At 34.8% G+C, this 14,594-nt stretch overlaps 1 protein-coding gene across 3 annotated transcripts in view; it reads left to right on the top strand.

Annotated features, from left to right (window-relative positions):
• Window positions 1–314: 314 nt before the first annotated feature.
• Window positions 315–14,594, top strand: part of CALCRL (calcitonin receptor like receptor) — an 87,677-nt gene continuing 73,397 nt past the window's right edge. The window contains exons 1-2 of one of the 3 annotated variants that reach the window (XM_081942961.1): window positions 315–607; window positions 12,383–12,488. The gene's annotated coding sequence lies outside the window, so the exon portion shown is untranslated. Of the gene's footprint in view, window positions 608–886; window positions 1,055–12,382; window positions 12,489–14,594 lie in introns of those variants that run through there. The other 2 variants (XM_081942960.1, XM_081942962.1) reach the window with 2 other exon arrangements.

The following is a 14,594-nucleotide window of genomic DNA, read 5'->3' as shown; positions in this document are numbered from 1 at the left end:
GGGGCTCATCCTAAGCGTCCTACAACCAGCTGCTTGCCACTTCGACTCCCATCGACCTCTAACTGAAAGGGTCACACAGTAAGAGTTAATGGGAGTCGATGCTTAGCTCCAAGGTGAAAAAACATAAGGGCAACCCAGGGAGAAAGACCCGCGTGGCTTTTTGCCATTGGAAAGGAGAGCGAAAAGCTCGCCCGGCCCGAGCGCGCGCGTTATTTGAGAAAGAAAGAAATGTAATACTCGACACGGGCGGGGTCTCCTCCTGATGTAACAGGAAGCGGGGATGTTTCCCCTTCGGCTTGCCGATAAGTTACAACCTCACAAGGCTTCTGAGCGCTCCTGGCGGCAGAAGCCAGCCGTCGTCCGCTTCTGGCTCTCTCGAAGACCTCCGCTGATTGGATTGTAACCTAGACCTGTAGGAGCAACTAGCGGGATCACAGCTCTTCTTTTTTTTAACCGTTTCATCTCCTCTCACGCCTCCCCCCTTTTTTTAAACATCTTTTTTTGGGGAGGGGGTGTTGTGGTGTGAACTCTTTCTAGCCAAACCGGGAAAAGGCAAACTCATTTGATTCCTGATATATTAAGCCCGGGAAGGAAAGTACAGCTTTGGGTGAGTAAAAGGAAAAAAAAATGTGGTTGGGGGGCGGGGGCGGGGGTGTGAAACATTATAGGAGACGCGGAAAGAGAGAAACGCAACTCTTCTGCTACAGTTGCTTGCGGGGAATAAGATTCATAGAAGGCGGGGGAGGAAATTTCTCGGACCATCCAATTCGCTTTGGAAGAAAGAGATGGAAGAGGCGGGGGGAAGCGCCCCCTTTTCCCAGCGCTACTCAGTAAATGAATTGCCTTGCAAATATAAACGGACGCTCTCCGGTACGGCTTAGAAGCCCGATACAAAGCTAAACTAAGCCGTGGTTGCCTTTCTCTGACCCACGCGTTCCAGTGTTTCGGCTGTCCGGGAAATCGTGAGAAAGGGGACGAATCTGGGATCCTAGAGAATTTGGAAGCGTGTGTGAGAGAGAGTCGGTCTTCTGAATCGAATCCTGGACCGAGTTCTGTAAGCACCCTCCGGTCCCAAAGGGAGATCGGAAGCGTGCATGTGTGTGTGCGTGTGTGTGTGTGAGAGAGACACAGAGAGAGGAGAGAATAAAATGTAAAACAGCACTAACGTTAACAGCTTCATCTGAAGTCGGGCAAATCAGAAATAAATGATTTGGTGTTTGGGGGACGCTCCTTCCTCAAAACGGCGCGATGGTACATACTCGTGTGAGAAACACCTCTTTAACTATAGTTGTTGTAGGGAGATTTATTTCTGGGAGTAAACCAGCATAGGATGTACAGTGGGAGTCAAATAGAAACTGGTGAATAACCAAATCTAACATTGGTTTTATTTGGACCCGTGAGAGTGACACAAAAAGTGTGCCCATTTTTTAAAACTATTCCTCAAAGAGCAGAGCTTCATTAATTCTGTGGCTTCTCAATTAATGAATTAAAGTATCAGAGCTAAGTTTTAGCCTTGAGGCACTTTACTTATGCCTGGCTGTTCTTAATATCTTCCCTGAAGATGAGCTGGAGGGAATATAAAAGCTTGCAAACTTTTGGGTGCGCTTTTGGCTAATTGCAGTGAAGGTAATACCAGTCACAGTGAAGGTAATCCTATGGCTGTTGTGTTTTGTTCTTCCAGGTTCTTCCTGTTTTAAACAGGAACCACGGATTGGTTTGGTTTTGCCAGATGATGCGTTTTTAATGCTTTGAAGTAAAACTGTCCATTGATTTAAGAGGAATATGGTGAGGATGGTAATTTTAGATGTATGTCTATGGTGATTCTCAATCAACCAGGTCATGGTTGTCCCAAAGGTGCTTTTCAAAAGGCAACTTGAAAACTTTTCAAAAGGTTCTTGAAAACTTTTTTGTTCCTCATTTAAGAAACGTCTTCACTTCTGGTTGAATGTTTCAGAATGGAAGGATTTTTATCCCTTAGTGGTCATCTGATCATTAGTTCTCTGATGGTTGAGGCCACTTGGCAGTTTAGATGTATATAAACTATTAAGTTTTTAAGCTATGTAGTTTAATCCTAAATTCTTTAAATGTGCTGCAAATTTCACACTGAATCTGCTTTTGATTAAGTATGATTAATATGGTGAAGTTGGTGGAAGGTGGTTTAGCGTTAACCATTAAGCCTTCTCTTAATGGAGGTTGATAAATGGCGTTGCTTTTTTCTTGTATCTTTTGTTTTAAAAGTTGGCAGTTATGAAAATATGAATGGCTAGGACGTAATAGGTTGACCCAGAACAATCTTGTCTGTTCGTCTATCCATCCATCCATCCATCCATCCAATATTTCTTTCCCACTCCCCACACTGAATTCTAGCACCATGACATTCAGATTTTGGGTATTTGATTTTCAGTATATAAAAAAGAAAGTGCAACAGTGATGAATTGTCCGCAGTGAAGATGACCAAATATGAATACTGGTTGCTGAAAGAAATCAGTATGAACATTGCAATAAAGCTGAATGTAGTTCCTGATTTCTGTGGTTGTGGGATGTGACTCAAGAAAACACTTCCCTTTCCTTTTATTTTTATTTAACACTTCTCTTTTATTCTTATTTCAAATGAATGCTTTTGAAAGTATTCTTAAATACTTGGAGCAAACCTCTCCTTTATTTTGGAAATCTGGAAACCAATGGAAGGTATATCAAGGAACCCTATACAAATATGTGGTGTTTGCAAAACAGAATTTTGTGCTTTAAAGAGAATGGCTTTTGCCTATAGGATATACAGATTCTTAAGACAAAACTGACTATATACAGCACTGAAATTTAAAAAAAAGAATGATTTAAGATTGACTTTGTAATTCCTGGTCCATTCCAGATACAGTATGTCAGGGGTAGAATTCTGAATATTGTGGTACTTGTATTCCCAATTCTTTCTGGAGGGCATCAAGTTAAAAAATTATTTAAGATTTGCACCTTTTCAGTAAATGTATGTTTATCAGGAAAAAAAGAATTGTTTGGCATGTTAATTTTCAAGCAATCACTTTTTAGGTACTTTGGGAGTTTGGACTATATTCTTACATAATGACAGTACTCTTGAGAGGGAAATCAATATTATTTTACCTCACAAATGAGGATTGAATGAGAAAGGCTGAAAAGATGAGGCAATTAATTAGATTTAAATCATAAGTCATTTTCTACTTACATTTCTTGATGATGTGAATATACAGTTCTAGTAACAATAGAACAATTGTAATAGTTTGTAAAAAAAAAAAAGTATTGCAGAAAAACAGTTCTTCCTCTGAAATTCTGTCCAGGCATTTAAAGGGCTAGGCGCCCTATTCTGTTTTTTATTCCATTCCGTTCCATTCCATTCCATCCCATTCCATCCTTCCTTAACAGAAGAAGACAAGCTTTTTGATGTTGGAACACATCAAAAGCCCATCTTACACAACATCCTGTTTCCCACAATGAACAACCTTTCATGAGAGCAATTCTTGCATGTCACAGGAAGGTCTCAAAGATGCTTCTTAGCAACGCATGGAAAAGACAGCAAGTAGGAAAGCCAAAGAACAGAAAGTAAAAAAAGAGTTCAAATGAGAGTTGTAGTCACTTGTGCAAAAACATCCGAATTGCGTGGAAGACATCTTCAGCAGATGACTAAAAAACAAAAAAGTCCATCTACCAGAATAAGAAAACTCAGCAATATTATTTGAAATTTTTCAGTTTAGTCAGTTTGTTTCATTTGGAAGAATTTTCAGTTAGAGCACTTAGAAGATAGGCTAAAAAATAGCTTCTTTTATTAAGTCTATAAAAATAAATTAGTAGATCTATTGCTGATCATATTTTATAAAACTGGAACATGTGAATGGACTTTTGGCCTGAATTGGAAGGGACCTGTTAAATCTAAGCTGGCTAGAATTTTAAAACCATTCTCTGGAAGGACATAAAATACTCAATTCATAGTTGTTTCTTTGAATTCCTCAGTCATTTTGGGAAAATTACTGTACCCTTTCTTTGTATAGAGATGGATTAGAGGGGTTTTTCTGTAGCTCTTGGATTTATGTCATAATTTGCAGTTGATGCATAATTATTTTTATTCACTATTCCATGTGGATTTCAGCAGTTGTCAGTAAATGTAACATCAGTTTTGTATGCAGTACACACAGTGTAATTTACTGACATCTTAAATGCAAATCATCCCTATTCATCTAGACATAGCCATAATTATGGGCATGTAATGAGAGGTAGGTGGGCAAATTACCTTGTCTGTTATAAACAACGGCAACCATCCAGATATCTGAACCTGTCTGATCACCTCAAAAATATCACTCTATGAAAACTTATAAATTCTTTGCATTTAACAACATAAATTTATAGTGTGTACTTTATAAATGTATGGTCCTAATTTTATTAGTTAAATTGTCAATCTGGAAAAAATAAGATTGTTAGAAGGTAACAATTTAAAGACTTAAAACAAACAACAGCTTGGAGCTTACAGCACTTGACTTCTAAATTAAATAATGCTTGACATTTATACCATATTGCAAGTCTCCAGACTTTTGACAGTTGCAGTCTTTGCAGACAGCTGGTAAATTTAATCAATATTGCACTGTGGATGGATAAGACTCAGAGTTAGTAGTGAAATTCTGATAGAGTTGAATTGGTCTCAGGCATGGTACTGTACCACTTACCGGTATACGCTTATATTTGATGTTCTCAACTATTTATTGATGTTCATTTTAGATGTGGGACTACTGTAATATGCAGTTGTATACATTACATACATTGGAGAAAAACATTTCTGGATTCCTCCATATCTTATCCTAGTTTAGAAGGTGGGGGGACTTCATTTATGGCATAGCAGTGTATGTGGGTGGTTTTTTTTTCCTGTTGATTATGAACTGCTGAAAGTTCTTCCTTCATATAATTGATTTTACAAAGAATATTTTTTTCTTCCTAGTATGAGACATGCACTGGAAACTACAGAAATGATTTGCTTTTTAAATAAAATGATTTACAATTGGAAGTGATCTCTACCCATAGATTGATCCTGCTGCTTTATAATATAAATTTCTGACTATGTACTATTCTTTTTTGACTATGTAGGCTGAAACATACATTTTATGCTATTTTGTCTCTGTAAATGAGAGAGAGATGTAATTTTGGATCAAGGTTTGGGAATGATTGACAAAAATTAAAAATAATTGATCACAAGGATGACAACCACCAGCACTCTTCCTTCATAAAAGATTAATGCTCTTGATTATTCTAACACAAGTTGCCGAATTGTGTATTGGTTTCAATATAAGATAATCAACCTTATTGGAATGATTATAAAAGGAGAAAGAGATGTATGTAAGTGAAAATATTTTCAACTGTGGACTAAATCTTCCTGTCTAAGTCTGGTTTTCATTGGGATGTTTCATATAAGGATTCAGATATAGATGCCTGTCTTTTATGCGTTTAATAAACCTTTTTTCTTGATTGGATATGCTGAAATGGAAATCAGAAAATCTTGGGATGTTGTTTCTGCATGTTTTTGTAAAGAAAAGTGGTAGTTTAATTATATAACGCACAAGTAATTTTATGTGGGCATAAACGATACTACATTTACTACATTATCTTTTGCTTTCACTTAAATATACATATATACATATACATATATATATATATATATATATATATATATATATATATATATATATACACACACACACACACACACACACACACACACATACATACATACATACATACATACATAAATCTAAAGATAAATATTTTTCTCTGTAATATAAAACTCACAGATCTAGCTCAAACTATTAAATTTGAAGAATAAAAATGAAATTATCATCATTTTGTAAAATTCAGAACAACAAATTTCATTTTAAACAAACATATGCATTAAATAACTGCAAACACTGTGAATGAAAGGATGAGAATACATCTAATAAGAATAATACTGCTTATGCTACTGCTGCTACTAGCATTGTGAAACAAAGTTTTGAAAATAAAACAATTTTTGACCTGCAAATTAGTTACTGGAAATGTCACCCGGAATAGTTTTCTTTGGAACCATCAGATTATTATTAATAGAAATATACTGGATTAAATCATTTGTTTATTGAAGCTTTGAGAGAGGAAGAAGTTAAGCAAATAGTTAATGCTATGTTTAGTCTGTTGTACAATAAGGAACTAGACCACAGAGAAGGACAGAGTCAGATGATGTCCTCATTATCTGGTTAAGATGAAGTATATAGATTATGCCTACTAAATTTCTTTGCTTTATGTAACAGAAAGTTACAGAGATCCTTCTTTGGGGACATCTTATATACAGTAGACATGCAGTATGTTACATAGGCATGCACACACATCCATTAGTTCTCAACAGCAAACTAAACTTCATATTTAAGTTTTTATTTCGATCTGTTTTTCATAGAATGATAATAGAGTGGATCCAGATTGTATCCTCTGAAAATCCATTGAATTTAATACGAGAAAATGTTTGGGGTTTCCATCTCTTTGATTTCAATTCAACTATTGGAATCTATATTCAGTTAACTGAAGTTAACTTTTAAAATTCCAAAGAAAACTTTTCTAATGAGTAGAGAATATTGCTGAGTTAACAGCTTTTTGTTTACTTTGAGATCCTATGAATGAAAATTCACATCTCCTATTCTTTTTATCCATAGACTCCAGCAGGTGTCACTCTGGGGACTGGATTTTAGCAATTTAAATGGTTTTGAAGACTTTTTTTTGGGGGGGGGGAAAGTACATCTACCAAGTAACCCTCTATTTTAGAAACATTTTTCTTGCCAGCTTTTCCCTTTTTCTCTGTTCTCCTTTTGGATTTATCAACTTTGTGATTTCTGGGGTAGTTTCTCATAGATAGAAGTTATATTGGCTACAGCTTAAATTAAAATAAATTAGACACAATTGCAATTTGTATTCATCTACCCAAATTGGTTGGCATCCAAATTGGGTAGATGGACGTACAGTTACCTTCAATGCATGTGGACTGGATTGGGGATGGACTGAGCAATGGAGTAAGGCTGATTTAAATGTTTGCTTGCTTTATAAAACAATGCTGCAATAGAAAGCCCCTTTGTAAGAATGATATTGATGACATGCATCAGCTACAGAGGAGGGTCCAAATTGTCATGAGAATATCAATGGTCAGTAGGAAGCAAAGGCCTTGCCAGTAAATAAATAGTTATGCATTATGCGTATTATAAAAAGTGTTGCAGGAAATCTGATGATGTAATTTTTTTAAAGAATATTTTTTATTTCCAAGGTTAAAATAAAAAAGTAGGAAAAAAAGACAAACAACAAACACTACCAATAAAAAAATAATAATTTGTACACAATACTAACAAATGACAAATCTAATCATTAATACTGATATTAAATATTAAATGTCCACCTGGTTGAAAAATATATCAGAAATACTTGGTACGTTTTCTTTACATAACAGGTCTACAAGTAATTATAACATTTTCCATCCATATTTAATAAAAAATACCATGTTGTGTAGAAAGGTGTCATTGAGGTAGAAATCTATTTATCAGACAAATCAACCCACATCTGTTCACTGTATAAAAAAGGAGTCAACAGGTAACTCTAAAAATAAAATTAAACTAATCTTCAAAAACCTCTGTTAACCACCTGTTACTGTAACATGCAGAAAGTCCACAATGTGTATCCAATCTCTTATAAATCTAATCTATTGCCTGTAATCAGTATGGTTACCGGTAATTTTGCCATCACTGCCAGTTCAGTCAGTTTTAAACTCCATTTATAGTCCATGTCCCTTTTTCTTTCCAATACTTAGCATAAACAGCGATTGCGGCAGTCACCATGTAAAGAAACAATATCCCGCACTGGTTTTCTGTCAATTTATCCACAATACTTAGAAGAAAGACTTCAGGCTCCATTAATATTTGCATTTTAAATATTGTCTGCATGGTTATTATATTTATCCAGTACAATTTAGTATACTTACTGTACAGGACCATCACACATGGTAAAATGTATACCTGAAGTAATCAAGTTTTTTCTTGATTTTTCTGGGATTTATTAAATCTTTCTTTAATTAGTGGGAAACAAATTCAGCCATAGGCTACTGTATATCCCTCACTATGCATGAAATCTGTCCATAAATATAATTCACATTTCTTTACTTCCTAGGAATAAAAACTGCCAAGCAGTCAGACAGAACCTATGCAATATATCTTTGATGTGTGGTTTTGGTAATTGGGGAAAAAATACTGGATAATAGAAAGACTGAGCTGTAATCATAGAATAAGATATAACTGAATTCTACTTATATTTGCTGCAAAGAAAATTGGATGCTTCTGCTTGCTATTTCTTTTTTTCCCCACCTGCAAGTTTGTCTTTTTTCTTAGTTTTTCTTTTCTCTCTTTTCTGCTTTTTATTAGTTTGTATTAGTTTTTATGTTCTTTGTTAAACTTTCAGTACATTTTTTAAAAAAAGAATGCATACAATATGTGACTAAATTTTGAATACAACCAAGTGCTGCTATAATCTATCCTAGAATTTGTGAAATGGCTTGGCAATTTATGGTACGCTGATATTATATTATTATTAGAATTTCTAACCAGCCAGTCCCTGTACTGGAAGGACACAGTGAATATAATTAATCAATGGACACATCCAGAAGTTGTAACCTCAGGCTACATAAAACATTCCTGTTTCCTTTCTTTCCTCTGTACGTCTATCCTGTTCCTCTTTTATTTTGTTCCATTTCCTCTGCACCAAAGGTACAGAATTAGTCATTCTGGCAGGCATTTAAAAGTGTGGCCAGGCAAACTTTTAAAACTATTTTCTGTTAATTTTCAGGTATATTTCAAAATCACTAACAATTGTATGATGATGATGATGATGATGATGATTATTATTATTAATGATATACTCTTGCTTAGATGCTGCTAAAGGAAAAAAAGTTAACTAATTATGCAATCCAAAAATAGGCTCATCCACACATACACATCTATGTTTGGTAAGACAAGAAATGTGCAAAAGCTGAGTATCTCTATTCTCAGCTCAGGGTGTCAGATATCATTAGATCCAAACATTAACCTTAATTATACCATGGTAGAATTAATTTAGGCTTCAGCTATTGTGATTAATAGCTGAAGCCTAAACTCAGCTATTGTAATTAATAAACATGATTAGTAGGATGTATGAAAGGGCTTCCTAGGCACACTTTGATTAACATAATTATGGTTTTTATTAAACATTTACAATTGTTATTGTATTTGGAACATTCCATGGTTGTAAAGTAGGACTTTGACCACAATTTACTATTCCTGTAAATATTCTTTTTCTTTCATAGTGGATACTGTGATACCTTGGGGGTGCAGTGGTTAGAATGTAGTACTGCCTGCTAATTCACTGCTCACTCCAGGAGTTCGATCTTGACTTGCTCAAGGTTAACTCAGATTTCCATCCTTCCGAGACTAGTAAAATGAGGACCCAAATTGTTGGGGGCAATAGGCTGACTCTGTGAACTGCTTAGAGAGGGCTGCAAAGCAAAACGAAGCAGTATGTAAGTCTAGGTGCTATTGCTACATAAAAAAGGCAGAAAATCTGAGAGAGGCATGGCTTATTACATCAAGTCCCCTTCATAGCCCCAAACTAGGAAAACTCCACATTTCTTAAGTTTAACATTTTTATTGAGTTATAAGATAAAATAAGATACAAAATGCAAAAGTAAATAGAAAAGCAGTGGGGAGGAAGAGGGGGAAGAGAACTGAGTAAGGATTAGAAAAAAGGAAAAAGAAGCATTGATTTCCGACTCTCTCTGTTGCAGTAAAATAAGGCATTACCATAAATCAGAACTTTTTGTTTTTTCATAATAATATAAACAAGCCACTTCTACAAGGATCTATCAACCAAATTGGTAAAACCCAAAATCAAAGTTTCATTCTTTTCTACTTCTTGCACAAAGTTCAGAAGCGGTCTCCTTGTGGAAACGAAAGTATTTACATTTTGTCTTCAATCAAAATAAGTCAATTTTGACATTTCATGATGGAGCCAACTCCATCAACATCTATAGCCATTCATCCATGGTGGAAATCAAACTGTCCTTCCTTTTTATGTATACAAATAGTCTTGCTGATGTCAACATATACAGTAACAAAGTTCCATTTTTTTTTCTCCAGGTCTTTTTCCATTAAGCCTCAAAGGAAAAATTCTGGTTTTTCATCTTTATCTTCATTTTCAAAATTGTCTGTAATAAAATATGAATCATTCTCCAATTTTCTTTGAAGACTCCATATTCCTATTACAGACTAAGCTATTTCTTTGGTTCAGTCTCATTGTTCTGTCTCCCAAGTTCATTCCCACATTATACAAATGCTTCTGTAAAGATTATACCATTTGTTCTAACTTCCCTCAATTATGCAAAATTTTACAGTCCTCACAAATCCTTTGATGTAATTTGGTATAATACTGACAAATTGACTTAACTGTGCTTCTTACAGAAATTTGCAAGCTTATATGAGTCATATGCCTTTTAAAAGTCATACTTACTTCCCTCTGCTCAAAGTCAAAGGGAAGAATGATGGGTCCTTCTCTTTTGACGTACCATTGGCAGCTATCAATTTTAGAACAAGCTTGGTAAAGTAGAGGTGGAGAAAGCATTTATTAAAATTCTTACGTTTTTCTTTCTTTCTTTCTGAACTCTGTGATTTTTTCAATTTGATATCCTACTAGTCTTCTGTGGGATAATCTCACCGAGCGACATAATTATCCTTATGAGAAGTCGTGAGTTTGACTTATGAAATCTAAGCTTCTCAAGGATTACTAACTGAACAAAACTAAAATCCAGAATTCCCTGACCCTTGCTCAGATACTATATCACACAATTAATCTCCTTAATTATTCAGCTTGATTCGCAGCCTTAAAAAAAAAGAATTAAATTACCCCTGTCAGCTTCATATATTTATCATACCTTTAACTGACCACGTGGTCCATGAACTTGAAACAAGTAAATGCATGGCGATTTCTTAGGACAGTTTGGTTGTATTGCTACAGTAGGTTGAATGGACTTTTGCAATCTGATAGTCACTGAATTAAGGGACCAGGTTGGCATTTTTGTTGATTTCCCTTTCCTACTACAGCTTTCTGTGTCTTCTAAATAAATATTCTCGGAGGGGGGAGAGCTTGGAGAGCCTTCCCAAATAATTGTGGAAGGGGGATTGAGATGTGGTATAGATGAAAATTCTCATTTTTTTTATTTCTTCTAATGGTGAGCTTTGTGTGAAACAAAGCTCCTCCAACTCTGTTATTCTGTTAAGTGCATTAGAAAATTCAATTTCCTTTTATTTACTTATCAAATATATTGCATATGCTGATCATTTTGCAGTGCCTTTTCATTCTCCAATGAACATTATTATAAATGTGTGTACAGATTCATAAACACAGGGAAGGTGAAATAAAATACACCATAAGGAGACACACCACTTTGCTTTTATTGCAATGTTTTCCTTTGGTCATATGCAAATAAATATCTCTACACAATACAATGCAAAAATGAAAAAAAAATATACTTGATCTGTTTTCATGTTTTCTGGAAAGATAGAACTTGATCCATACCTGTAGAACAATTTTGCTTAATGACACAGATATGGACATGGACATGAATTTGCTGACACCTAAAGTTTATCCTGGAGTCCTGTTACAACACATGGAAAACTACATCTCAAAACAGCTATATGGGTAGCAGCATAACTGCATTCTCAATGTTTGGCAACCTTCTGCTATGGGTCAATGGGGAGGTCAGAAGAGAGGGTGGAGGATACCTGACTCTTGTGAAAGCATAGCTGATATTTTAAACTGATGTTGGCATTTCATCAGTTTGAAGCTCTCCATTTGAGCCTTCTTTTCAGCTAAAGTCCTTGACGTGAAACTTCTCCCAACTCAAAAACATATTATACCATTAAATGGGTTCTTCCCTGTGAGAAAACAACTCAAAGAACTAGTGAAGTTTCTCAGATAATGTCTTGAAGATGAGAGCAGCTGATTAAGCAGTGTCAACAAAAAACAATGTGGAGAGAAACAACCTGATTTTCAAACTGAATATCTTTGTTTTTAATGCTTAAAAAGCAGGACTATTATTTTACATAGGCCTCAGAACCACATGAAGCATTGGGTCTTTGCTGAAGTTGATAAGGCTAGTATTGGCACTCCCTTTTGGGGCTATGAAAGCCTATGTGGAGTAGACTGTGAAGGAAAGAGTGTTGAAGAAGACAACTATGAGATATAGAAGAACAGTGTGAAGGGGCCAGCTCATAGGATGTTGGAAATGCATGAAACCCTCTCTGGTCAATCAAATCCCTCATCTGGAATTCTATTTCAACTTCAGGAATCTCATAAGGAAAAGGGGAAGCGAGGAAAGTGATTCTCTTCACAATGTCAAGCAGAGGGGAAAAAAGGACAAAGAAAGTGTTAAAGGATCAATATATAATTAAGTAAGCTATTTTAATTTTTTCATGCATATATTATTTTAGTCTATGTTTCTTAGAAAAGGCTAGTTGTTGCTATGTTCCTAACGGAGGCTGCTTCACAAAGCTGTAGCCAAGTATGTTTGCTATTCACTCTGTAATATTTAAAGTTACACGCTGTGCCACTAAATTTTAATTGGCTACAGTGCTGGTCAATGATTGTATAGCACACACTGCTCTTTTTGGATTTGGGAAAGTATTACAGTCCTTCCGGTTAAGAAGGTATCATAATCCTGTAATTCAAGATACTTGTATGGGTTATTGCTCCTGATAGATCTTTCCTCGATAACCTAAATAAGCCCAGTGTATCCCTAAGAATCTTAGATTCAGAGACCTACTTAACAAAATGTTGTTGGGGGCACTTATTTCCCAATATTCCACTCCATTTTTATGTATTTTATTTATTTACTTTTATACTTATTTATTCATTAATTACTTTTTTAGGCCACTGATCTCAATATCACATGACTCTGTGTGACATTATGCTCAGATTAATAATCAGGATTAATTAAGGCCTATATTGATATGTGGGGTGTGTTTGTGTCTATGTCAACAAAACCAAAATGCTGGCGGTGGCTGAGAAATTGAAGCCCTGTCCCTTTTGACATGTAGGTAATGTGTGCGATGCATGTTAAAAAGGGTTATGTTTTCAATTGCCAAGGTACATCTGCCCTTTTGATGTAGTTGACATTCTCCAGTACATCTCTGAAATACATATTGTATCATCTATTCTTGTCATGCGAGGAACTGGGAATAAAATTTATTTTAAAACATTTATATTATTACACTGAATATTTAATATCACCTGAAATGTTTCCGACATGATACATACCTTGCCTGGCAGTAATACACAAAGGTCACTTCCCAAACTCTGTCCTTCGAACCACTGCTGGTCTGCTAGGGTATTTCAAGTAATCGTTATACATGTGTATATATGTTTAATAATTTTATTAAAAATTGCAATCACAATGAAGAAAATGAATGCAAACTAAAAAATATAAAAGAATGAAACAATAGAAGGTGCATGAAAGAAAAAGAATAAAATAGAAAAGAAATAAAAAATAAGAATATAGTAAAGAAAAAGGAAAGAAATGCATAAAGAAATGATTTTCCATTCTTCATAAGTATAAGCAACTTTAGTAATTTATCACCTCCTGAAATACAACAAATGATCTTTTCTTTCCATATCCCATCTCTTATCTATAAACAGATCCTTAACACCTTATCATTTCAGTTCTGATATTAGCAAATATCAATTTAGATGACAACAAATTTATGTTAAACTTGAAGAAATAAACTAACGTTATATTCCTTAATCTTAAACTTTAGTTCCTTCAAATAATGTCCCAAACTTAATTTCTTGCCATTTTTTCCTATGTCCCATCTCACAAAATTTTACAAAGCTTTAACAAGCTTTTTTTTTTTGTAAATCCAATATAGGAAAATTATCCAAGGTCCCTCTCTTGCTTTCTTATGTGTATATGTCTTTAAATTATCAAGACATCAGCTGCTTTCTTTTATATGTCCTGAGTAGCACATTTTTGTCTATTGTTCATATAACCTGTCATTTTTAAATCCACTTTCAAATCAGTCTCAGTCTTGTCTGGAAAAATATGGTCCATGACATCTATTAAACACAGTCTGTCTATAGAGAAAGACACTCTTAAAATTACCTGTTGGGTTCATTGTTCAAAAACCTCCTTCAATATGTCCAATGTTAAAACATTTTGCTCCATTCTGCATCCATAAGTAAAATTTAAGTGTTCTTCTTTAATTGTAATTTTTAGTTCCTGCTAGTATCCAACTTTCAATGTCCCATCCTATCATTTAAAAAAAAAGAATTTGAACAAAAGCATTGTTCCATGGGGGAAAACTCTTACAATTAATTCCAGAATCTTACTTCATATCCATCTGGACTCTTTGTCAATTTGTAACTTTCCAAAATCACCTTTTGCTGCTTCATCCAAAAAATTCTGACACTTATGTTTAAAACTTCTTTCACTAAGGATTGAAGGAAATTCAACAGATGCTGTAAAAGTTGTTAATCCAGTAGTTCCAAATAGCTAAAAAGTA

This window comes from Natrix helvetica, assembly GCF_964273705.1.
Source record: "Natrix helvetica genome assembly, chromosome: 1".
NCBI lineage: Eukaryota > Metazoa > Chordata > Lepidosauria > Squamata > Natricidae > Natrix > Natrix helvetica.
The sequence above is the reverse complement of the archived record's forward strand: the minus strand, read 5'-3'. Positions and strand labels throughout refer to the sequence as shown.